The sequence below is a fragment of the Crinia signifera genome, chromosome 1 (genome assembly GCF_055691185.1).
Source record: "Crinia signifera chromosome 1, ASM5569118v1, whole genome shotgun sequence".
Classification (NCBI taxonomy): Eukaryota; Metazoa; Chordata; class Amphibia; order Anura; family Myobatrachidae; genus Crinia; species Crinia signifera.
Genome location: NC_139217.1, coordinates 286405453 through 286419721, shown reverse-complemented (window position 1 = coordinate 286419721; position 14269 = coordinate 286405453). Strand labels below are relative to the sequence as shown.

The following is a 14269-nucleotide window of genomic DNA, read 5'->3' as shown; positions in this document are numbered from 1 at the left end:
ACAGTTGGGTAATGAGTGACCAGCGCTGTTAATAGCAATAATTCCCAAATCTTGACTGCATGCATAATTTATTGTGATTTGATACTTCATTTACTGTTATCATCTACACCTTCTCTCCCTTTCCCTATATTCTGTTGAAAACAGCACTGAATTTATTATACAGACTATATCATTATCTGCTTCCTTAAACACAAGGCAGCAAAAAAACTGCTCCATCTGTCTTTACAGCACACAGACTGGGCAATCCAGCAATAAATCTCCTCAAGGTAGCATAATAGCTCCTGTCAGAAACCACCACTCACTGACACTTGTAGGAGACTAAGATGTACCACTCATGAGGATACAAACCCCAAAAAACTTTGGATTAACCAATCCCTGTTACTCTTGATAAACCCCATCCCCCTTTTTTCAGCCACATCACTACTAGGAACAACATCCTCGGCTGTGCTGCCCCCATTATCATTTAATTTCTTCTTTTTCTGGGACAGGATCAGCAATCCTTGACTCTCTCATTCATTATTGGACACCTAAGGTGGATGATGGACAGCAGAGGTTAGGGACTGCACTATTGACACCAGCCCATCTTTTTCGCTGTTCTCTTCTGACTTCAGTGCTCTCTCATCAGTCGCGTCGTATCCATCCCCCCTGCAATGCTGGTGAGCACCAGGGTGGACCATTTAGGGCGCCTCTGACAGCAGAAGCACTTTATTTCATTTGAGCCTCAAACTCGGGTATCCCTCTCACATGTTTACAATATTACTACCATACCACACTGGATCGCCTGAACCCATTCCGATTTCAGCAGCTAAGCAGTGTTGGGCCCGGCTAGTACCTCTGGGAGGACTCTTTGGGAATACCGGGTGTTGTAATTAACTTGCAGTAAGAGATTACTTCTGGATACAGCTCAATCTTACCAATCTTTCCAATGTTTCTATAATTTTCACATTTTCTTATCTTTACTATTTCTTTTCACTGTCAGGTAGAGACCGTGCATCATTATTTCCCACTTTTTGGTTACTCATTAACCTTTTTTGATTTGGTGTGTCATGCGTTCACAATTATATACCTGTACCCTGTATAATTTTCCTTGATATTTTCACTAATTGAACATTTTGTGTTTAACTACAGGGATTTCTTTTGCTACAGGTATCTGTGTATTGTTTACCCTAAACATTGCGCCCACTTTGATAATTGTATCAAGGACCCTCTTTCTTTCTTTTTTGACAGGTTATTAACCTTTTATCCTGTGATATTTCCAACTATAATTTATTGAATATGTATTGTCTTGCCGAGCACATTGTTTGCTTCTGATTTAAATACAACCTTTTTTAGAGCATAATCTTAATAAAAGTTAAGTCTTATCTCACCCATTTATCATCTCTTCACATAAACCATACTATTGTTATTATAAAGTGTGCCCCAAAAACCCGTCTGTATGTTCCCTTTTTGGTCTTTCTTATGACCACCCCCCTTTTTTTGTCTCACAGTTTAAATACTGAACATCCTTTGGGAGCACCACCAGCCTAACACTGCTATGATACATTTTCGTCAAGCAGTAACCACGCTGGTTCTATATATCTAATACTTTTGTACTATTATTACTCAACGTACTTCTCAAACCAGTGCCAATCCTTCTTTCTAAATCCACTCAGTAATCAGGTGTGTCTGTCTTTCCCCAGTGTTGATTAGTGCTGCGGCTGGCAGCCAATCACAGAAAGGCAAGGGGGATATAACTCAGGCCCTGGGCCTTCATTCCTTGCCTTGAACAATTGCTTACCTGTTCCCAGAATCTCCTGTGTCAGAGAAGTTTCCAAGGCTCCGAGATCTCCAGCGTACCCCTGCGATACTACCTGGTTCTCTCCATCTCCAGAAGACTCCTGCGATTCCATCCCTGCAGTTGAGTAGCCGGTGTTCCGCTACAAACATCATTTGGCTTTTCAGCCCATCAGTGACTTTCCCACCTGGTCCTGAAAACTGCCGACAGACTCTGTCGACTCCGGGGTTGACTACTCCCTGCTGCTCTCATAGTGACTACATCATCTGTCCTATACTTCCAGCAAGTACCCCGGGGCCTTCCCTCATCTGTCGACACCACGGTCGACATCTCACGTCGACATCCCCAGCAATTCCCAGATTGCACTTCCCTCATTGAGCTCTCCAAGTTCAAGTGTCATCACCCCAGCCTGCATCCAGAGGGCCAGGGCAGGGGGCCGCGACCTGCCTGTCAGACGCAGCTAAGTCCAAAGCTCCTTGCGGGGCTCCCTGGTGAATACCGCTGGCAGGTTAGACTCCGCGCCCCTGTTCCTGGTCTCCGCCAACACTCTGGTTCACAGTGCCCTGATCCTCCTGTGTATTTCTCATATCAAACCTCCTGCGTTCAACTATCCAGCGCCCTCCACTGGTCCACCACGGTCACAGCCGGGAACACAAAATATCCCTGCGCTGACAGTTTGTTCAAGGCCGATGGACTCGGTTCAAGACCCCAGTGTGGGACCAGCGGTCATCCAAAATGTTACCGCTCGGATAGAGACTCAAGAAGCCACTCAGCAGCGAGTGATAAAATATCTTCAAGAGGTATCCAGTCGATTGGATACAATGCAGCAGTCATTGTCAACTCATGTGTCGACTGTCCAAAATTTTTTACCACCCACTTCCCATTCCAGTCTCCAATTGCCGGTACCAAGCAAATACGACGGTGATTCCAAAACCTGCAGGGGATTCATTAATCAGTGTCAAATTCAATTTGAACTGTTACCTCACAACTTCCCCACAGCTAGAATAAAGATTGCATATATCGTCTCATTGCTTTCCGGAACTGCCCTCGAATGGGTATCACCGCTGTGGGAGAAGTCTGATCCTCTCCTTGCAGACTATGACATGTTTATCCAGACTTTTCGCCGTATTTTTGATAGACCAGGTCGCTCAGCCTCTGCTTCCACAGATATCCTTCAGGTCAAACAAGGATCTCGGCCCATGGGGCAATATGTGGTCCACTTTCAGACTTTGGCATCCGAATTACTGTGGAACAATGAAGCCTTGACAGCTGCGTTCTGGTTAGGAGTATCAGATCGCATCAAGGATGAGCTGGCAACCCGGGATCTTCCAGATCGGTTGGAAGACCTTATCTCCCAATGTGTCAAGATTGATTTACGCCTCCGTGAGAGAGGTCTTGAAAAACAAAAGAAGTTAATTCCTAGAGAGATTCCTGAATCACGTTCTGTGTCTCCTGACTGTGAAGAACCCATGCAAATTGGTAGATCACGCCTGACTCCTGTCGAACGTGCCCGCAGGCAGCGCAATAGATTGTGTATATATTGTGCTGCTTCCAATCATTTCATTGATGCCTGTCCTGAGCGTTCAGGAGAACGCCAAGGCCTGACCTGCAATGGAGAAGTCAGGTTGGGTCAACTTGTGAAATCTCCTCACGATAATGACTTTGTCCTTTCAGTGTCCCTCGAGACTCCAGCCGGACCCATACCCAGTTCTGCCCTAGCAGATTCCGGGTCAGGTGGAAACTTCATCTCTTATGACCTTGTCTCCAAGTTGAAAATTCCTCTGGTACCCATATCTCCGCCTATCTCTGTTACCGTGATGGATGGCAGCAAGATTCCTGGCAGTGAGGTTCATTTCCGTACTGAACCTGTCCTGTTAAAAGTTGGTACTTTGCATCAAGAGTTAATAAAATTCTTTGTGATTCCCAAAGCATCCTATGACATTGTGCTGGGGCTTCCATGGCTCCGACTCCATAACCCCAGTATCAACTGGTCCACTTTACAGTTGGAACATTGGAGTCCATATTGTCGTCAGCATTGTACTGTTCCGGCGCTGCCAACCGGTTCCACGAATGTCGCACCATTTCCTGGTTGGCCTGACACCTACAGAGACCTTATGGATAAGCATGCTGCCGATACCCTGCCACCACCTCAGGAGTGGGATTGCTCCATCAATTTGCGCCCAGGGAAAATTCCTCCTAAAGGCCGTACCTACCCGGTATCAGTCCCTAAGAATCAGGCCATGCAATCTGGTAATAGAAAGAATCTTCAAAAGAGATTCGTCCGACCTTCTAATCCTCCTGCTGGTATAGGTGTTTGCCCTGCAATGAAAAAAGGTGGTCTCCGATCTTGTATTGATTCCAGAGACGTAGAATCCCATCGCTCTCCAGTAAAAGAGATTCCACGTCAGCTCAGACAAAACAAGCCCTATGATAGGATTATGTGCCGTTCTGGTACTCTGAGTGTAAAAACTGATGTCCTATCTTGCTCCATGAAGGAAGACTACCCCATTCCTGATTCCATCGCATTTGCTCCTACGCAAGTATCTCCTACACCTCCTTCTGGTAAGACGTTTGTGCCCCCTGAGCTCCGCCCAAGACAGTTGTCAGGGGTTCATAAATCTTTGTTCCCCGGGCGTCCTGGTGCCCAAAACACCCTCGAGACTCTGCAACGCTCCGATGGATGGCCACAGATCAGAGAAGATATCAAAGAATGTGTGACATCCTGTCCAGAGGGTACACAGCATAAAATTCCTTTCCAAGGAGGTCCTATCCTCCACGACCATGTTTTTCTCCAGGATGATACTCCGATAAATTCAGTTTCCATCGATGATGGATGGTCCACCTGTTCCGAAGATGAAAACTATGTTTTGCCTCAGGAAAAAATTAAATTGAATTCTACAAGTTGCTATCCAAAAGCCCCTGGCTATCTTACTAGATGCAACTTAAGCGATAGTGGAGTCCTAGCCTCAAGGGCCCGATCCTCCCGTCCCTACCAAGTTCGTTGGGGTGTTCGGAGTCCACCCCTAAAGGAGGGGGTACTGTCATGAACCTGACTTGGTTCAGTCAGTTTCTGAGGTTTCTATGCCTGTTTGCTCCTAGCTGCTGCTGTTGCAGCTGCCCTGCATTCCCAGTGATTAAGTCTCCAGTGTACTTCCCTGAGTTCTGCAGCCTGATCCCTGACCCACACACACCTGTGCAGTAATCAGGTGTGTCTGTCTTTCCCCAGTGTTGATTAGTGCTGCGGCTGGCAGCCAATCACAGAAAGGCAAGGGGGATATAACTCAGGCCCTGGGCCTTCATTCCTTGCCTTGAACAATTGCTTACCTGTTCCCAGAATCTCCTGTGTCAGAGAAGTTTCCAAGGCTCCGAGATCTCCAGCGTACCCCTGCGATACTACCTGGTTCTCTCCATCTCCAGAAGACTCCTGCGATTCCATCCCTGCAGTTGAGTAGCCGGTGTTCCGCTACAAACATCATTTGGCTTTTCAGCCCATCAGTGACTTTCCCACCTGGTCCTGAAAACTGCCGACAGACTCTGTCGACTCCGGGGTTGACTACTCCCTGCTGCTCTCATAGTGACTACATCATCTGTCCTATACTTCCAGCAAGTACCCCGGGGCCTTCCCTCATCTGTCGACACCACGGTCGACATCTCACGTCGACATCCCCAGCAATTCCCAGATTGCACTTCCCTCATTGAGCTCTCCAAGTTCAAGTGTCATCACCCCAGCCTGCATCCAGAGGGCCAGGGCAGGGGGCCGCGACCTGCCTGTCAGACGCAGCTAAGTCCAAAGCTCCTTGCGGGGCTCCCTGGTGAATACCGCTGGCAGGTTAGACTCCGCGCCCCTGTTCCTGGTCTCCGCCAACACTCTGGTTCACAGTGCCCTGATCCTCCTGTGTATTTCTCATATCAAACCTCCTGCGTTCAACTATCCAGCGCCCTCCACTGGTCCACCACGGTCACAGCCGGGAACACAAAATATCCCTGCGCTGACAATGAGCTTGTGATTCATCAATCCACTATCTAGCATGTGCTAAGAAGTATACATTTGAAACCATACAGACTACACCTCATTCAGCACCAGTTTTAATTACTTTGTATATCTTAAAGGACTATCTCACTCTCCAATAACCTGTATTCTCAGGGATTTAATGCCATTCATTAAGAAATAAGGAGGTGCTACCCACTACTTTGGACTAGTTCCACTACCGCACAAGAAAAGAAAGTATTGTTTGGGTGCACTTGTAGTCCTTTTGAATTAATTTTTAATTAAAATATAAGTTTTATTTAATCTGGAAAAAAGCTGGTGAAATATTGAAACAGTATATATATATGTGAAAAAAGAAAGAAATGTAGTGAATTAAAACGTATGGGGCCACTGTCGTGTTTAATCCTGTATTTGCAGGGTTAATTTGTCCCTGTGTGTTTTTATTAAAGTCCTTATATTTTTACTTTTGACTGAGACTTAATGAAATATTATCAATAAAGTGAATCTCTCGATCAGGATTTAATATTTCTTGTATAAGTCTTGTATAACAGTGGCCCCATACATTTTAATTCACTACATTTCTTTCTTTTATCACATATACAGTATATACTATGTTTTAATATTTCACCAACTTTTATCAAGATGAAATAAAAGTTATATTTTAATTAAAAATTAATTTAAAAGGACTACAAGTGCACCCAAACAATGTGTGGTAGTGGAGCATTTTATACCCGCCTCCCAAGAAGCTCCAGACTCACTGGCCCAGGGGAAAATGCTCCCAGCCCGCCACTGATCAAAAGCTACCCAGTGAACTCATAACTTAATCGCGACCTGAGGAAGTCTTGTTAGGGGAAGTCTATCTGAAAGGTCACTGAATTAGTGAATATGGGGGAATAGAAGTCTATGACATAAGGCTTTCATTGTTTGAAATATGTGAATAAAATGAATATTTGATAACAGATCAGATGTGGGAATAAATGATGTCTATATTTAAAACAATAGCCATTTGATCAGCAGTTTGGGCAGACATTACTAGTAGTTTAGTCCAGATCCCAATAACTGATGAATATTTACATACAGTATGCAAGATTAGGGTTTGATTGTACTTTTTTCAAACTTAGAAATGAACCCATTTTAGTTGTAGTAAGAAGCATTGGTAAAATAATCCAACCATTATCTATTTTACAGATTTTATAAGCCTTTCACTGCACACTACAAATTGTTACAGTAAATCAGGCAACATCAAGCTTTTATGTGCATGTTGTAAAATACTATATGTGTTTTACCTTTTGTTTTTCCTCTAGAGAATCCTTCTTCACAAACACATTCTGCTACTGATCTTAGAGACATTTCATGTGAAAGGCAGAATCTGTAGATGGATATTTTTCTTTAATATAGTGAGACAGTTACAATGGATGAAATAATAAAGCATCATATTGTTGATTTAGTAACACAGTCCTGGAATGCATCATGTACACAAACATAATACACCAGTTACATCCTGACCTAGTCCTTACATAAAGTGCAAAGATATATTTTACAGACAGCGAGGCAGTCTCCAACAACAGCAGCACTTAAAATTTGCTTTCCTGTGTTAACTCTGTGTTGATATTTTAAGTGCCTTTGCTACTGGAAGTATTTATAGTGCACTGTGCTGTCTTTGAGTGAAGGTTCAGCTATAACTACTTGTTACCTGTACATATCATATGTTCATCCCTTTCTATCACTTTAGAATAGATGTGTCAAAATTTTGCAGGCAGCACAGGCTCAGCGCCGCATATTACTGCAAGGAGGATTTCAGTACTTTAAGGAATAAAACTGACAGTATCACTTTGGTATTGACGAGGATAAAAGTTGACATGGGATACATTCAAATCATGTAATAAGATATACAATTCGAAGCTTTTCATTACTGCCAGAAACATTGCTATAACACAGCACTACATTTTTTGAACAGAACTTAAACCAAATCTCTCTTTTATAACTCTAGGCTCATTTATTTTACAGTTTCCTGTTGTCAAGAATGGAACTGAAATGCTGCACAGTTCAGTTTGCATCTCATCACAATCCTTCTTTGCAGACAAACACATTTAATAGACATCCAGGAGAGGTAAGACTTTCCAGGCACTCATTTTAATGCATTTTGTAAAGATATGTTCAGCTATTTTGTCACGCTATTGAGATTAGGGGGCAGAAGCAGAGTTGGCTACAGGTGCACCCAAATCATACCTCCAAATTGTCCAGATTTTCGCGGTTCCATCCTATTTGGGGACGGTCCCACCGGGGCCGGAATTGTTCCCTGCTACCTGCTGCTCTGCTCAGAATAGACACTGTGCGCATGTGCACAGTGTCTATTCCCGGAGACAGAGAGGATGGGTCCTGGTCTTCTAGATTATGAGGCCATGTCCCCATATCGGTAGACCACGCCCCCAAATTTCGGGCATGCGCCTATGGTGTGCGCAGAAGTTCCAACTTTGACAACTCAAAAGGGAAGTATGCCCAAATCATTGGAGCAAAATGTGTTCAAATCACTGCCTTAGGTCCCACCACTATTTTTTTTTAAAACACGGACTAAAAACCTTGATATACAGTATGCATAAACAATGCTTCAGTAGTGGATTAAGCACCAGCCAATCACAAGCTGTGTGCTAATTCTGGCACCCATTATCATCACTATCTGAATTTAGTATCCTTACTTGATATATAATGCTGCTTTTCAAGGTGTATAAGTGTTTGTGCAGACACACAGGATCCCAACTTTTTGATAATCTGAGATGTGCGCTGATTCCCATGGTTGGTTTTGTTTTTAATTCTTCATTGGGTTTTGGTTTTTCCAAAACGCCCTCAAGGGTTTTGGTACAGTATTATTAACCTCGGTAGCATTCATTTCCAGTTTTCACCAATATTGGCAAAATGCTTCACGGAGTTGTGTGGTTACTAAAACTTGATTCTGAAGGATCGGGCTGAGATATTGGGTGAAATCAGACCAATTGCATGTGTTTGACATCTCATCCGATGCGCGGTCCTGGGCGCATTGAATTGAAGTCGGAGGTCAGACCTGCCTGCGTGTCCGACCTCCGACTTGGACCCCCTCCCGGTGGCCAGGAATGGAGTCACATGCTGTACATCACATGCAGAAGGTCCCGGGCGATTTATGGGGATCGGATGGCCATACACTGCCCCAACTTCTCACAGTGGTGTATGGCCACCTAAAGTGACAGAGCACATTTTTTTGTGCTATAGATGTACAACAATTTCACACTGATATTCTAAAACTGCTCAATCATTATTAATCCGGTGGCAAGGCTTGGTCATTAACCCACACTTTTTCAAATAAATAGTTTTTTAACTTTGGGGGTTTTTTATATTTATTTTTGACAATATCTTCACATTCCTACTCAGTACAGTACACACTTGATATTTTTAAATGAAAAGCATGATAGCAATATTGTTTATGATTTTATCATGCATATCGTCTAATGTTTATGCACTATATTGTTAACGATGCTTGCTTCCACAGGTCGTTAACAACCCTCCCTGTTGTCTGAATTTGTAGAGACATTTTGGCTATATTTTCAGCAACTACAATGAATGATATCATTAACAATATCGTTCAGTATGTATGTAGTATATTGTTTGTCCTGTAGCACTGCCAATATTGTCATCAGCGGTGCCGTGAATCCAGTGGCGGAACTTGTAATTTGGGCCCCACTTCTCCACCCCAACCCAAGTCCACAATATGCAAAATGTCAGTGGGTAACAGGGAGAGGCAGGGGGAGGAAGAGTGGGTCAGGGAAAAACAGTAAGCGACAGGGGCAGCAGTGGACCCCTTAGTACCGGGGTCCTTTAGTCTTCACGGGCCCCGGTGCACTGCACTTGCTGCACCAGTGGTAGTTCTGCCTCTGAGTGAATCGTATAGTGTGTACCCAGTTTTATTGTATGTATGCAATAATGTCATGCTATGCTTGATTTGTAATTACAGTATTGCACTTGTTGTAGACCACTTGTGGCATCCTACAAATAATTTGTTTTTGCATATGTTTCTTTATTTTGAGATGCACATATCTTAATAATTTCATAAACATATATCGCTGCACCAGACTTATGGACTAAGAAATGATATGACTCTCAAATGACACGACTAAAGATGCTGTGCTACACTTTACAACAAATTTATCAAGGTCTTAATGGGCATACATACGGGGCAATGTGAGCTAAGGCATGTAGGCTAGGCGTTTCCCTTGAGCTTCCCAGGGTCCAGATCACGCATAAACACATACTTTAACACTGATTTAAACAAAACAAAAAAGGAAAAGTCCCAAAGCACTACCCAACACCCTCTGCCAAGCCTTCAAGTTAGGACCACCACACAATTCTTTTTAAACGACAATCTTCACAAAAAAAAATCAGGCATGCGGCAATGGCGATTGTTCTTACACCAATATTTCTTCTTTGTCTCTTGCAATACACCATATATGGAAGAGAAAAGAACAGTACAATGTATAGTACATCTACAATTCAGATCATACTCAGGGGGGTTATAAAAGGGCCCAGAAAATGCGTACCCTCACTCACGTGAAAAGGAGTGAGAACCTGTGCTTAAAGGTATTTATATGTGCATATGTGGTCTCAGTCTTTTGCCCATGATTAAGGTGCTGTTGTTAGCACCGAAACAGCCTGTCGGGTGCTATGACTGTCTGGTGGAGGGAGACCGTGTTTGAACATCTCTGAAGTCCTTTCATTATGATAAGATAAGTAGATGTCTCCTCTGCCTTCTCTGTTGGTTTTTGTCCGATTTTTTGCACTTTATATGCCTTTAAATAAATGAGTATTTTTTCACATTGATGGTGCTGGCCCTCTAATGCAATGCTTGTATTACACCATTTCATGAGCTTCAGCACTCCTCTCAAGTATTGAGCTAGTGTGTGCAGCCTTGTCTCATGGTTATGCTATATATATATATATATATATATATATATATATATATATATATATATATATGTGTGTGTGTGTGTAAACAGGAAACGGAGGCACTCAAGACAAACGAAATAAACACTCAGAACTCAGCCTGTTTGGTCTACGTTTCAATGGTCTGCTGCCATTTTCATCAGGACATAAATACATGTAAAAGCACTCACCCTTTATGTGCTCAGCCATCACCACGAGTCCGTGTGCGCCGTGCGGGCGTCCTCCCGCTGCGGCTCTCACTGATGACGTCACCACGTGCACCTGTCACCATAGAAACAAACAATAAACTGTCGGAAATAACAATGATGTAAGCAGGCATGTATGCACACATATAGAGCATGAAACCAGCAACAAAAAATACATATTACAATAACGATATGAGGCAATACTATAAGAAGCAGTTTAAACCTAAAGTTTCATTAAGTCCATTAGGACTAAGTGTGTCGAGGGTAAAGATCCACTTCACTTCCCTCTGCAGGAGCAACCTGGATCTATTACCCCCCCTCTGCAGGGGTGGAATGTGGTTAATTATTTTGTGTCTAATGGCGGTAGGTAAATGACCCATGGTCGCATAGTGTCGCGCCACGGGTTGTTCACTAGTATCTTTCAGGATCGCTGCCCGAATGGCCTGTCGATGCTGGGCCATTCTAACCTTAAATTGACAATCGGTTTTACCGATGTAATATTTATCGCAAGGGCAAACCAAAACGTATATCACAAATTGTGACGAACAGGTTAAGCGATGCTTAATTTTAAACTCCTGGTTAGTGCGTGGGTGTTTGATTGATTCACCCGTCCACATGTAACTGCATGTCACGCAGCCTCGGCATTTAACGCATCCCTTCTTCGGTACACCCAAGAAGGTACTGGATGGACTGCTATCAAAATTGGTGACATCGCTGTGAACCAACCAATCACGCAAATTGCGCCCCCTGGAATAGCTGGTGACCAGTTTTTGTTAGACAAAGATTTTAAATCTTTATCGGTCGTAATAATTGGCCAAAATTTTTTTATGGCTTTTCTGGATGCACTGCTAGCAGTGTTGTACTGTGTGGGCCAGAATAATCGATTATCATGACTTTTTTTGGATTTTCTTTTTAGTGTGGTAGCTCTGGGGATGGCCAGGACACGTTCTTTGGTCTCCATTAGCATCCTGCGATCGTATCCTCGATCCAGGAACTTATTGATCATAAGATCAAGTTGGTTGTTCAGGTCTGCCTCCTCACTACAAATCCTGCGTACACGCAACATCTGTGAGAAAGGTAGACCCTTGACCACCGTAGGAGGATGAAAACTGGTAGGAGTAAGCAGCATATTCCTATTGGTGGGCTTTACAAAAAGAGTAGTGTTCAATGAGCCATCAACCAGGGAAATTCTAACATCCAAAAAGTCTATGACACTATCAGAGATGGTAGCTGTAAGCTTAATCGGACTAAAGCTGTTATTCTGACGATCAATATTTCAGTGAGTGACGCTGCAGTGCCACTCCATAGTAATATCATATCGTCAATATAACGAGCATAGTAAAAAACATTTTTACTGATGGTGGGATCTGAAAAAAATATCTCCCTTTCGATTTCCATCATATAGGCATTGGCGTACGATGGGGCCACGGAAGACCCCATCGCACAGCCAGATACCTGTAGGAAATATTTGCCATCAAAATAAAAGTAATTTTTGGTCAACACCATCTCTAATAGGTCACAAAAAAAATTAACATCAGGGCCACAATATGCAGGATCACTGCAAATCAAATGACGAGTAGCTGCAATCCCTTCTGAATGCGGGATGCTGGTATACAATGCATTAACGTCAATGCTACACAGTAAGCAACCAGATGGAACCATAGAGAGATTTTTCAATGCAAGAAGTAAGGCCGTAGTGTCTTGTAAGGAATATTGTGATCTCTGAACCACCGGCTGAAGATACACATCGAGATAGGCTGAGACAGGCTGGAAAATCGAACCCCTGGCAGAGATGATGGGTCTGCCAGGGGGATTCTCCAGCCTCTTGTGAATCTTCGGCAGGGTGTACAATAAAGGTTTTTTAGGAAACTCACAAGAAAGAATATTTTTAACCTTATTGCCAATAATGCCCATCTCAACTGCTGAAACAATATACCTATCTAATTCCATCTTAAAAGGAATGGTGGGATCTGATCTAAGAGGCTGATAAGTAGAGCTGTCTGCTAGCTGCCGTCTGATTTCAGATTTATATGCGGACAGGTCTTGCACCACAATCGTACCGCCTTTGTCGGCGGCACGAATAACGATGTCACGCCTGGCACCTAGAGCTTTTAAAGCAGCCATTTGAGCTTTATTAAGATTGGGATGAATGCAATTAGATGCAGGGTCCAGATCAATGGTAGAATTGTCAATCAATCTCACGAATGATTTGATCGACGGACTGTTCGATGGAGGGTCAAACGACAATCTAGGAGCCAGTTTCTGTAATTCCATAGGTAGAATGTCAGCAGATTGAGCAGGGGTACGAGATCCAAAGAATTCCTGTAATTTCAGTTGCCGATGAAGTTTATAGGTCTCAGTTTTCCAGAGGAAGGAGTCATGATAAGTAGTGGGTACATAATTTAACCCTTTGTGTAACACCTCACATTCCACTTGAGACAGCGGGGTAGAAGAGAGGTTAAACACTACCTCTTGCCTCTCGGAGGTTTGCCTCCCTTGGAGCCGCTTCCACTGGCCTCCTCTGCGGCAGGGTCCCCTTCTCCTGCCCGTTGGGCCCGGGTCCGCACGGCTAAAGGGATAAATTTACCTCTTTGTGTTCTCTTCCCGCGTTGTTCGCGGTCACTTGCAGAATTAGCAGTGTCATTAGATGAATCCGATTGAAAATCACGCTGGAATCTCCTTCTATTTTTGAAACGGTTGCTGTGCTGGGTGTTTCCCGTCAGCCAACCGTACACATTGTGAGATTCGTAATCGGCTTTCACTTTAAGATATTTTTCTTTTTTATATTTGAGTACATCACGTTTGTAAGTATCAACCTGGGTTTGAATCTTTTCCAGCCATTTATCTGTATTGTCAGACTCAAGGGTCTTCTTGTGCTGTAAATCGAACGCTGCTATTTTCTCTTTAGTCAAATTAAGTTCCTTAGTAGATTCCTCTATGACGAGCAGAAGCAGGTCGAATGAGCACTTATTTAAAATTGCGCACCACTTTTTACAAAAGGGAACGCTGTGTCTTCCGATGGTGGGGATATTATTAATACGGAAGCCCCTGGGAATTCTTTTGTCAGAATAATATTCAGATAATGTGGCGGCATGGAAATAGAAATCCAGTTCTCTCTTCTTTAAACGCATGATCTCATGATATAAATCAAGTGTGGAGGAGTTCTCAAAAGAGGCAAAAACTTTTTCTTTATATACAATGTTGCTGGCTTCAACATCCGAATAGGAGTGCATGTCCCCTGCTTCCAGAACCACTCGTTCAAAAGCGGTATCCATAGTGCAACAAATTTGAATGCACAGCCAGACAGTCACAAATAGATTAAAAGTGTGTCCAATGACACCACACAGATGCGAT

At 43.3% G+C, this 14269-nt stretch overlaps 1 pseudogene; it reads left to right on the top strand.

The window, feature by feature from the left end:
- The first annotated feature begins 754 nt into the window (after positions 1-754).
- On the top strand, positions 755-872 carry LOC146041058 (5S ribosomal RNA; annotated as a pseudogene).
- Positions 873-14269: the final 13397 nt, after the last annotated feature.